Raw genomic sequence first — 12,360 nt, 5'->3', positions numbered from 1 at the left:
GCACGAACCTTCCTTGCAGTTTGCCTTATCCACTTGGCCATCCTGATCCCTGTTTTCCTGCATTTCAACAGAAACTTTGTGTTTTAAAACCATCATCATTCCATTTTAAACACTTTTGATGTAATCATTTTCAAGACATGTGACTGATTGTGTATGTAGGTTGTGATACACTGAACTACTTGCAGGAAAGGTGAAATGCATGATTGGAGAAGTAGTTTGTTTGTAAGTGTTCCTCAAACCTACTAGAATTGATTCATCCAGTGGTTAAATTCCTCCTCAGGCAGGACACTGAAGCCCAAATTGCCATGAGAGTGGGATGTATGAGTGATGGTGGTCGAGGGGACTAGAAAATCTCTAAATAACACAGTGTGTTTTGTATTTTTACATGAATTTGCAGGTCCTTGGAGCAGCCTTGCTGTTGGGTGGAGACATCTTGGGCTTGGTGGTGCTCTCGGCCCTCGGCGCTGGCTGGGGAGTCTTGGACTCTTTGCCTGCAGGTCCAGACACCAGAGTCACTGATGGTGTTTCAGAGCCTTAATCCAATTATGTGAAGGAAAACAAGCTTTTACAGATTAGACTGAGAGTGTTGGATATACACAGTCAAATCCAATTACACTTTATAAAAATGAAACTAATATTTCATTTCAAATCAGCAGCTGCTCCTGCTCTCTGCGCTCTGCCTCCAGCCTCTCCTCTACCGCATGATGGTTGAGGCTGAGGACTTCCTGGCAGTGGAGCAGCCACTCCACCGAGAGCTGCGCCAGCTGCAGGACCTTGAGAAGGCCCGGGTCCACAGGGCTCCGGCACTCCTGGCACCGCTCCCCATCCAGGCTGCAGAAGGTCACTTCCATGATGTGCTCCTGGAGAGTTTCTATATTCAAGTGGCTTTTCACACGGTTTATGTCCACCTTGTTGATCTGCCGCCAGTCCACCGTCTCCCCGCGATGGCAGAATTTGAAGGGGGGGACAGTGGAGGTACCACTGGGAGAAGTCATCCCCGCTGCGGGTACAGAGTAGTGGCTGAGCAGGTAGTTCCCGATGGATTAGATACCTGCTGATGAGTGGCTCCCTTGGGTGTCAATTGTGTAGGGGTACTAGATGCCGTTGTGAAATGGCTGCAACAAAGAGAGAGACGATAACATATCATCTATTTCATCAAAAGAGCCTCTGAGAACCACCCCTGGGGGGGCGCGGACACTCTCCGGGGGGGTGGGGAGATGTCAGAGGTGAGAAAAAAAAGAATGAAAAAAAAATGCCCGACGACCTGTCACTGGTTAGTGAAAGCTCCCTCAGTGGCGACATGCAAGGGGCTGGACTGACACAATCAAATCGTTCTGATTGTTTCGTTCCTGATCCACAAATCAAAGGAGGAGTGTTATCATTTGAACGCGAGTTGCACGCTTCAGAGTATTAAAGTAACTGCAGGCATGGTCAGCACTCACCCTCACTGAGACGACACCCTGCAGAGTTTGTTTTATTTACTTGCCATCGTACACTGTGTGTGTGAAAAGCCGGGAGCAGGCAAATAATGAACATGGACTTCTTCTGAGAACTCATGAGGTAGGCTTCTCTAAGCTCATCTTCCGTCGCGCCACCTACTGTTCTGGCGCCCAATTGTTTTTTTCAGCGGAGAACTATGATTCAAAAAGTGTCCGTCCGATCCGTCTGTCCGGCCGTAACGGAATCAGAGAAGCATACATTGGCCTTTACTCTGCAATCATGGCATATGTCAGGATCTACAGGTAGAAACAAATGACCCAATCCACATTGCTGTTATCATTACGTCCCAATATAACTTCATGGAACTGCAATATGGTTCTATGAGGTCACTTCCCTCAACCCTGGGAACAAGAAGAGATGGCACTTTGTTACCATGGTACCAGTAATATGAACTGCTGGACTGTACAAGCGGCAGGCTTACCAGACCATTTTTTGTCATGGTAACAATAATAAATGCGATTAACGTTGTGGAATGGTTGTTGTTTGGTGCAATTTAGTAAACGTTTGTGTCTTGACATTTAACTTAGATGCGTTTGAGACTTCCTGTTTTTCTAACTTCAAAGAGTACGATGAAAATTTGGCAAAAACTATCGCAAAGAGGGAAACAAGAAACTAACCCGTAACTCTTCTTGAATCTCTATCTATTTGGAATGGTTTAACGTGTGTGCTGTGACTTTTTATCTCCATCTTGTTGTGATGACACTCATCTTAATTTGAAGTTGATCTGATGAAAGCTCTGGTACAAGTATAAAGTAAAAATGTGGAATATGGCCACTAAATGCAAAATAGCAGGCTTCCTGTTGCGTTTTTCCAGTTGCACCTACAGACTTTTTTGTTTGTCTGGTAATGATACACCTGTGTATCGATTTTTGTGAAGATCAGTCAATGTGAACACATTCCGGGGTCTCGGGGGGGGGGGGGGGGGGGGACCATTGTGAGATTTTGTAGTGCATATTGAAAATTCCTCCAGAATACGTACATTTTCACCGCTTTCTAACTTTCTGCCAATTTTGGTAAGAATTTGAGCATGTTAAAGCCAATTCATTTGCCTGAATAATAATAATTACAATTTCAATAGGTCCTCCCAGTGTCAGTGCTCGGGCCCTAATAACTTGTAAGTGCAAATGGATCCATTCTTTTAGGCAGGTACTTTGTTAAAAATCATTAAACCCAATCATACCTTTTTTTTTTTAGTTTTTCTGTATTAAAAAAGTTTTTTTTTTTTTAAATCTTCCAGAAGACCATCAGATCAGAAAGCACTTATAGACACACAGTTCTTAAGAGTTCAGTTTAGTTTGGGGTTTCGATCACTGTCTGGTTTTGTTGCAGGAAATGAGGTCATGCGCAAACAAAGTATATACCTTAAAAACATATATTACTTTAAAATCTTGAAAAATGGCGGGAAAAAGAAAAACGCCTTTGCTAGGAATGTATTGTTAGGATGTTTATATATACACTGTTGTTTTAATACTTGGGAGAATAACACACCACCTGCATACTTATACCGGTAAGTTTTACGCTTTGTTCTGATATTCAAAATGACAGCATCATCTTTGTTTTTATGAATAATGTTGTATACCCTCCTATAATTTTACAGCTTGTGTATATTGTCATGGGTGTAATTGAAAATGCAACCTTTTTAAATTATCTGTAAATTGGATCCAGTGACTATATATAAAGACGGACGACTTGTCTCCACTTCCTCCCACGCTGTAAAAATGAAGCCAAAATAGTATTGCAACCATAAGCAGTGATCATGAAGCATCAAATGACCATTCAAAACAAAACTCATAGGAAACACCAGTGTGACAGATACGTCTTTGAGAAAACTTTATTGGACGTGTTCTTTCTTTTCAGTTTAGTCCATTTTACATTTGCCAATGTTGAGGTTTATGACACATAATGTAGCCAGCCACCAGAGGGCGCCCCAGATGCATAGGGCTTCACTTTTTGAGGAGCTGTCATGTCGGCCATCTTTGTATACAGTCACTGGTTGGAACTAGGATCATGTTCCTCAGGACCCAGAACTTGTTTAAGAAAGTTGAACTAGGAAAGTTTTGGCATGATCGTTTTGTTGTGTATAGTTGTGTCGAGTAGCTTTGACTCCAGAGTGTAAAATGTTTTAATTATGAGGTCTCAAGAAAAAAAAATGCACTAATGCGCGAAGGCATTGTTTTTCTTTTTTTATCAGTGCTTCCAAAGTGTATTTGATTTGGGCTTTGCTACCTCAGGTTCCCTCAGTGTCCAGCTCTCCCTCATCTGTCCTTTGGGAGGCAGTGTGTGTAATTAAGAGTGTGACATATCTGCTGAACAGAGGAAAAATATCTAGACATATCTAATATCTCATTCACTGATGTCAATATATATTGACATCAGTGAATGAGAAGTGAAGCTCAATCTAAACGCCCATCTGTATAAATGTTGCAGCATAAAATAAAGATTTACAGTATTTCCTCTGTTGCTTTAGTTCCTTTGTAGGTTAACAAAGTCACCTCTGGTTCCAATCAAGTTGATTTAGAAATTAAGAGATTGGAAGATCTGTTCCATCAGAAGCTTCCTCTGGAAAAACAGCCTGAGCCAATTTTATGGTCTTCTCGGATATAGCAGGTCAGTTAGATGTGAGGCCACAGCTCAGTGTTTTACAGAAGCCTCTACAATTACCAACCTTGGCTAAATAATGGCAAATGTAACTGTTGCTACTATATTACTTTAATATGTTGTAAAGGTTTTCCAATGTATATTTTGTATTTGTATATAGCATTACTGTGTAATCAGAGATAAGACTTATTTTGAAGCCTCTGCTGAGCTGCTTGTTTGAGAAGTAACACGAAGAAGCAGGCAGATGTAGTTACACACATGTGTAAGAGTTTGTTAATTAAGAGAAGCTAAGATTCCTTTTCAGAGCATACAGCCAACGAGGTATTTTGTCTGTTATTTATTTTAACCTTGATTGTTGTTACGCCCCCTGGTGGCTCGGAGTGGGGCATAGCATAACTGCAACAGGTCTGGGGAAGTGAGGGTGCAGTCACACAAAATCCATGACACGATATAAGGCAAAATAAAGAATTTATTTAAACAAAGCACCACAGGGATCAACAAGGACTCAGTGGCACCAAAGAAAAGAACACAACCCCCCCCTTTACAGGGGCTTAGCACCCAAAAGTACAGCGGATGGTGCTCACTCTAACCTGGGGTTTTAACAAGAAGTAAGCCTAAGTGTGTGTTATATGTAGACCCCGGAGTATCTTACTTGTCCTCGTTGTCCCAGTGCACAGAACAAACAAACATTAACAAAGACAAAACAAAAGTAGGCGGCTAACGACGCAAATAATAAAGGTAAAACTTAATCAATGAACCAGCAAACACCTAAGCTAAGCCAAACAAAACAAACAGCGCTCTGCCACAGCTCCACCCAAAATGCCTCCTCTCTCGCTAACAAAAACACAAAGAACGATTTAAAGGGTAAGGGTTGATTGTAGATCTGAACCAGGTGTGGTGATTTGTTATTGGACCCAGGTGAGTTGAGCGGCCATGACGCTTCTTCCTCTGTTTCCACTTCAATGACGCTTCCTGCTGAGAGCTCCCCCTTCAGGTCCCTGCAGGCATCACCACTCACTAAGGAGGATGAGACAAAACAACCACACAAAACAGAACACAATACATGTATACATACAGGACGTAAAGAACATGGTTCGTAACAATTGTAATTATTGATTATGTGTTTGCTAACATTATATGTTATGTCTTTGTTACCGTGTATAACTTAGTGTTCACGGTTTGATGTGGAGAACAAGACTTCATTAAAAACCCGTGGAGGAAACCATTTGCTGTCTGAATGTGCTTGGGAGGGAGTCACAGCAAAGCTTAGTTTGGGTAGCAACTATAAACTCCACCTTCACCTGAAGCAGACGAACGTGGCCTCCCCCCAACCACCTTCCTAAGTTCACCACTCCCTCAGACACACAAGAATGCAGAAAATCACATAGCATACGGATGTGTGCCACTACAGACAATGATGCAGCTCCTCAGGGCTTCTTGTAGACTGAATAAAATGGATGTGAGCATTAAGTGTCCCACTTGTGAAGTGGCAAATATGGCCTCAAAACAAATGTGGGTCTTTTGGGGAAAATGGGAGGAAGTGAAACTGGAGTTCATGAACAGAGAGAGTGAAAAATAAAAATAAAACAGGAAGTGAGAGCTCAGTCAGGACGGGTCGTCACAATATTATATATAAACACAAACTGGACGAGGAGATCAATGTGTGGTCACATTTCAGCATCTCAATCTTAATGCTGGTGCTTCACATTACACTTTCTCTGAGATCCAAGTTTTCATACCAACCTTTAGATATGAGGTCCTGCTGCCACAAGGTGGAGCTCTTTTCCACGATATAACTCCCACTGCCTGTCTGCTGCAGAGAAATCTACTAGTGTTCACACCCACATACTAGCTGATGTGTTTGGGTCATCATAAAATAGATAAATTACTAAATTAAATGAGTTTATATATTGACCGCATGTTTCTGTTTCATGAGAAGTTAGCATTTTAACTTTATATTCAATTAATTAGCTGCAATGCAAATTCAATGCAACAGACGTGTCATTGTTCTTTAAATTGCTGCTAAATCTGCGTTCCCCTGTCAAAGCTAAACCAGAACCGACTTTTCAAACCTACACTGAAAATAGCTTGATTAAATGTTGGTTGACAATAACGATACACTTGTGTCTTTGGTCATAATTTCACTTTATATAACGATTTGCTTATTTTTAAGAACAATGTACACATAAATGCAAGTTCACTTACTTTTTCTTGCCAGCGTGGATCAGAATGAAAAAATACTCAAAGTAAAACTATTTTTCTATGTTGTTTGCTGAACCGACATGTTGGTCTGTTCCCCCTGGTTTTGATCTGAGGACTCTTTGGTTCAATGTGATCAATCCAACCACAGCAGATTAAGAGCAAGGTTATTTTTAGGGCCCGAGCACTGAGAGTGGGAGGCCCTATTGAAATTGTAAGGATTATTATTATTATTATTATTATTATTATTATTAAGGCAAATTAATTGGCTTTTTGAGGGCTTTAACATGCTCAAATTCTTACCAAAATTTGCAGAAAGTTAGAAAGTGGTAAAAATATACGTATTCTGGCGGAATTTTCAATGGATGTCGCAAAATGTCTCAATGGTGCCCCCCCGAGACCTCTGGAACGTGTTCACATTGACCAATCTTCACAAAAATCGATACACAGGTGATTCATGACCAGAAAAACAAAAAAGTCTTAGGTGCAATTGGAAAAAGGCAACAGGAAGCCTGCTATTTTGCATTTAGTGGCCATTTTGGCCGTATTACACATTTTTACTTTGAGGTACTTGTACCAGGGCTTTCATTAGATCAACTTCAAATTCACAACAAGATGGAAATAAAAAGTTATTAAAATATCCATTTTTCGTCACACAGTGTGACCGTGGCGTGGCGTCAAAGTTTGATTACACGCCATTAAAACATGATGTACTGTATCGCGGAAATACATGGACCATCAATCCTTTGATGCTGAGCCGTTAACAAACAACTCCGCTCCTGCAGTGTGACAAGATCTCCTCGTCACGGAGACGATGTTGTCATAACTCCACTGTGCATTGTCCTATCACCACCAAACTCCTGTCTCATGATCACAGTCCGAGCCTGAACAGCTTAATGTTTCAATATTTCCTCTGTCATTATTTTTTTTTTCAGGCAACACTTCAAAATGCATGTGCTCGGGCGCGCCCAGTGCTGCCTTGCAGTCCCAGAAATTTTTGAAATTGTATTTTATTTTTTTATCAAAATTTCATAATGAATCTTTATCTATTTGATCATGATAATTTTCTAAATAAATCAGTCAATGATTTTATTATAACTGTATCACGAGATTTATTCTTCATCTAAATCTCTCTTCAAGTTGTTTCCTCTTTAACTGTGCACATACATATATGTAAAAGGAGGGGGGGGGGTGTACCTCCACTCGAGGCCTGTTGATATGATAACTGGAAAGTTTTCACATTACAACGTGATCATATTTCACGTTATGATGATCCGTAACACGTTAATTATGCTCATACATGTTTTGTATGACAGCTGTATTTGTGTGTTTGTGTTGTGTCTGTTGTAACAATGTTTTCAATGAGATCTTTACCTGGTTACAGACTGTTCATGGGGTTAACTATTCTAATGTTCAAAGTTTTTTTCATAAACCAAACTAATGCTCCTCTGCCATGGCAGCACATTCAAATGACTTCAGATCCTCGTAACACTTCTAAGCCTTCTTTTGTAAAAGCTTCTCATTAGTTAAGTCTCATTGGCTGCTGTGACTCTAACAGCAGCTCAGGGTTATTGTATGATTCTCTGGGTGCTGGAGGGCAGAGTGCAGGCATCAGGTCATGTGAACATGTAGGTTCAAATGTCTGAACAGCTTGCTGACAGTGTGAAGGAGGTAGACACTGAACTCAGTTCACCTGCAGTAAGTGTGACAGGAGCTTACATCTCCATGTTAAAAAAAGATAAGAGCAGTTCTCTTTTTGACCATGCTGCCATGTTAGAGATGTTTATGTCTGATCGTTTCCACCACACTAATCTGTCCCAACAACGACTGGACAGATGAGTGCAAAATGTATTAACCTTCATGGTCCCAGAACTGGGAATCCTGAAATATACTGCGAGATTGTCTCCCAAAAGAAACTAAAGTTTAGTCCAGTGCACAAACATAAGCTCACAGACAGAGTCTCTGAGTTTCAGCAGACGATACACAGCTAATTCTAGGAGTCTGAACTCGGATGCCGTATTTATTACACATGCACTGAAATATCTTAAGGATTGGTTTAAAATAGTGTTACTCAAAACTTAGCTGCAGTTTGTCTGTCCTTGTCAAATAATATCATGCTCTTGCTGTTGATATAATAAAACCAAGCTTTTTGTCCATTCATAAATATCTCTCCAGAGGCTTATATTGAATATCCTCACAGCAAGAAGTGAAACTAGTCTTACACGACCAGCTGTAAGGAGAGAATATGAGATCATGTTTTTTGTTTTTTTAACTGAATTCTCATTTAGATTTGATGTTCAGTTCAGGATAAGTACTTTTGTCAAATGTTATCCCAGAAATTCTCCAGTCATCTGTGCTTTTCATTGACTACAGGGAAAAGGGGAAATGTATAAGTTTTATTTCCCACATGTGTTTTAATTGAAATGTGAGGTCAGCTGCATGCAAGACATAAAAACACCCAAATTAAATAAAAAAATGTTTTATTCATTAGTCGACAACATAGTACAAACCCCAAAGAGAGTAAAGACATTTCTCAGGGCATGATGTCACCCAGTGTACATTATACAGAGTAGGAGCAGGGGTTGCAGTGGGGGGGTTCTGTCCATTTACAAATATCACTTTAAGTTGTATAAGTGTATAAATTGTATTTCCCACATGAGTTGCTCTCTTCCTTTCGTCCACTGTGTCCTTCAACAAAAGGGAGAGCCTTGGTGCCCTCTTCCCTTTCTCTGCGATGAACTCCAGCTGGTTATAGTAGGAGTCCATCACCTCCATGGACGTAACCACCTCCAGGTCCTGCTGGATGAGCTGGAGGAGCTCACAGAGGCTCTCGAGAGAGAGAAGAGAGACGGCCTGATGCAGCAGTGCATGGCTTTCTCAGCCAGAACCTTTGAGAGGAACAACTCCCCAATAAACCTGATGGTATTGAGGAAGCGACCGGAAGGTTTGGCGTTGTTTTGTTCTTCCCTCAGCTGATCAATCACCCACACGTCCCTGACTGGCTCCAGGCAGGACCCACTCTTCTGATAAAGGCCCTCCCTGTCAAAGTTCTTCCTGTACGCTGCCTGGCAGTGTTTGACCAGCAGAGACCTGAAGGAGACGCTGGCTGACCAGTCGGACAATGATTGGACCTCCACCTGAAGAGGAGAAAACCATAAGGAAATATTAACACAAATGTAACTCACATAGTGATCAGTGTCAGCTGATTTGATCCTCAAATCTAAATGAACTCATTATTTGATTAACACAACATGGGTCAAAAGTGAACTCACTCAGTTTGTATTATTTATATCTTTGCAGTAAATTATTTTCGTCTTTCAGTATTTCAGGTTTTCTTCAATTAACAGTTTTTTTCACTTCCATTCTAATTCAAAAAATGGGTCAAAAATATTGTATTGTAAAATATGGTATGATTTCCGATGTTATTTCATGCATATTAGAGTTTTTCTTTGCTATATTTTTTAAATCCACTTATTTCTTCATTTAATATTGTACGTATTCATTAAATATCTTGTTTTTAACACAAATCATAATTTAAATCCTCCCTTCTTACCTTATGAATAAATGTATATTCTTATTAAGTCTTATTTGACACTCTTTTACTAGTGAGAAAGATAATTAATAATTTACCCAAGGGGTTTGCATAGCTTGTTTATCAAAGGGTTAAATTAAGGTTCCAACCTGTACATAAAAGACAAGCTGTCCAACTAAGTAAGAAACAGGATAAAGTAGCTTCCAGTCATAGATGCATCACTTACTATTGAGAGGTGTTGGCACAACTCAGAGAAGACTGCAGCCTGAGTGTGGTTTCTGCACGGCCCTCTTGAAAACGAGCTCAACCATTACCTGCAACTGCTCCTCACCGTCCGACTCCTCGTGACTCAGATCCGCCATGAAAGCTTGAAAGTTTTCAGTGATGCAGCTGACGGACTCCTCCGGCCGGACCTGCTCCTTCCTCACAGCTTCTTCAGAGGCGGCTGGAGCTTCGTCCTCTGTCGTCTCGGTCATCTGGATGGAGGCAACGCCAAAGGTGATGTCGACCTGCGGCTGATACTCGTAGGAGGCAGCGCCGAGAAAGACAACGGGGTCATCCGGCCCTCTGATCAGCTGGGTTCCATGGCTTCTTTGAGAAGTATTAAATATGACTGTTCTGGCAGCGGCTGTAGACGTCAGAGGAGGCGACTGAGGTCTTTGCGTCGCTGTTGGGTGGAGTGTCACCGGATCAGCTGGAATTTACTGCTTGTTTCCTCGGAGTCGCTGGAGTCCCAGAGGGAGGACACACTGCTCCTCAAGGCGATTGTGTCTCAGCAGCCTGAGCTGGAGCAATTCTGCTCCTCCTCTTTGGCCCGGACAGTGATTTTCTGATCTAAAAACAAACAGAGGGCATCATATTGACACACGAGGTGAGTGCATGATATTTAAGACATAACCTGATTAAAAAACGTTTCATTTAAACGTTTTTCAATTTAAAAAGACATGTGAGACTTTTAAAATAACTCGTTGACTCCTTGAATAAAAACAACACAACTTCTGTGACTAACATCGACATGTAAATCATTTTAAACAAACTTTTTCACTGTTATCAAATGAAGTTTGATGGATGAAGAGAATCATATCTTTTCTCGTATGGTGTGAGTTTGTAGTTCAGGAAACTAAGCACGAACCTTCCTTGCAGTTTGCCTTATCCACTTGGCCATCCTGATCCCTGTTTTCCTGCATTTCAACAGAAACTTTGTGTTTGAAAACCATCATCATTCCATTTTAAACACTTTTGATATAATCATTTTCAAGACATGTGACTGATTGTGTACGTAGGTTGTGATACACTGAAATACTGAAAGGTGAAATGCATGATGGGAGAAGTAGTTTGTTTGTAAGTGTTCCTCAAACCTACTAGAATTGATTCATCCAGTGGTTAAATTCCTCCTCAGGCAGGACACTGAAGCCCAAATTGCCATGAGAGTGGGATGTATGAGTGATGGTGGTCGAGGGGACTAGAAAATCTCTAAATAACACAGTGTGTTTTGTATTTTTACATGACTTTGCAGGTCCTTGGAGCAGCCTTGCTGTTGGGTGGAGCCATCTTGGGCTTGGTGGTGCTCTCGGCCCTCGGCGCTGGCTGGGGAGTCTTGGACTCTTTGCCTGCAGGTACAGACACCAGAGTCACTGATGGTGTTTCAGAGCCTTAATTATGTGAAGGTAAACAAACTTTTACAGATTAGACTGAGAGTGTTGGATATACACAGTCAAAACGAATTACACTTTATAAAAATGAAACTAATATTTCATTTCAAATCAGTCATATAAGGCTATGAGTGGAGATGGAAGGTCCAGTGTGGTGTGGTTTAAATTGGTCTGTTAGCAGAATAAGAATTAAAAGAGGATTTCTGATGACGGAGTCTGAGGAAGCACCTTGAACCGCTTGTCCGGATGGAGCCTGAGGCTCTGGAGGAGCTTCTGGCATCATTCTGGCGCTCATCTTCTCATCCAAGCTGAGGTCGAGATCCCTCCGACAGCGCCAGTAACCAGGCACCTCCTTTGACATCATGCTCGGAATCTGTTCCAGCTCAGAGGCGCTGCTCCAGTCTGACAGCTCCTCTACTGACAGCTCCTCTATTGGTTCCACGTTTACAGCAAAGACGGGCTCCTCTAATTGGCCTGGCACGTGAGGTAAGTTGGGGGGAGGGAGTCAGATAAAACAGGCGTTAACAGAGAGGGGTCAGGGACATGGCAGCAGTGCAGCTGTTAAACTGCATTAAATCCATCATGCAGGGAAGCACATGCTCAGCCTGTCTGGGAGTGACCATGTTTTAATGTTCTCATTTTAGTTTTAAGATTTACTCACCAAGAACAACCCTCGATGGTTTGGGCTCTGGTGCCAGTGCGCTGACCACCACTGGAAAACACAATGAGATGAATGCATTAGGATCATATGAGCAGTTTCTGTCCTGAAGAAGACATGTGAGATGGATCCATACCTGGTTCTTCCACTTCTTTGGTGTTGGAGGGAATATTTATTATCTGTAAGTGGAACAAATCATCACAAGTTATACCTCATGATCA

The sequence above is a fragment of the Pleuronectes platessa genome, chromosome 17, assembly GCF_947347685.1.
Source record: "Pleuronectes platessa chromosome 17, fPlePla1.1, whole genome shotgun sequence".
NCBI classification, from domain to species: Eukaryota; Metazoa; Chordata; class Actinopteri; order Pleuronectiformes; family Pleuronectidae; genus Pleuronectes; species Pleuronectes platessa.
The sequence above is the reverse complement of the archived record's forward strand: the minus strand, read 5'-3'. Positions refer to the sequence as shown.